The following is a 284-nucleotide window of genomic DNA, read 5'->3' as shown; positions in this document are numbered from 1 at the left end:
TCCATTCATCATCCATCCATTCATCATTCATCCATCCATCCATCCATCATCTATCCATCCATCATTCATCCATCCATCTTCCATCATCCATCCATCATTCATCCACCATCCATCTGTCATCCATCATCCATCCATCCAACATCCATCCATCCATCATCTGTCCATCCATCATCCATCCATCCATCATCCATCCATCCATCATCCATCCATCCATCTTCCATCATCCATCCATCATCCATCCACCATCCATCTGTCATCCATCATCCATCCATCCAACATCCATC

Source organism: Nematolebias whitei, chromosome 14, assembly GCF_014905685.2.
Source record: "Nematolebias whitei isolate Nwh7 chromosome 14, NemWhi1, whole genome shotgun sequence".
In the NCBI taxonomy this organism is placed as follows: domain Eukaryota; kingdom Metazoa; phylum Chordata; class Actinopteri; order Cyprinodontiformes; family Rivulidae; genus Nematolebias; species Nematolebias whitei.
Note: the sequence above shows the minus strand (reverse complement) of the source record.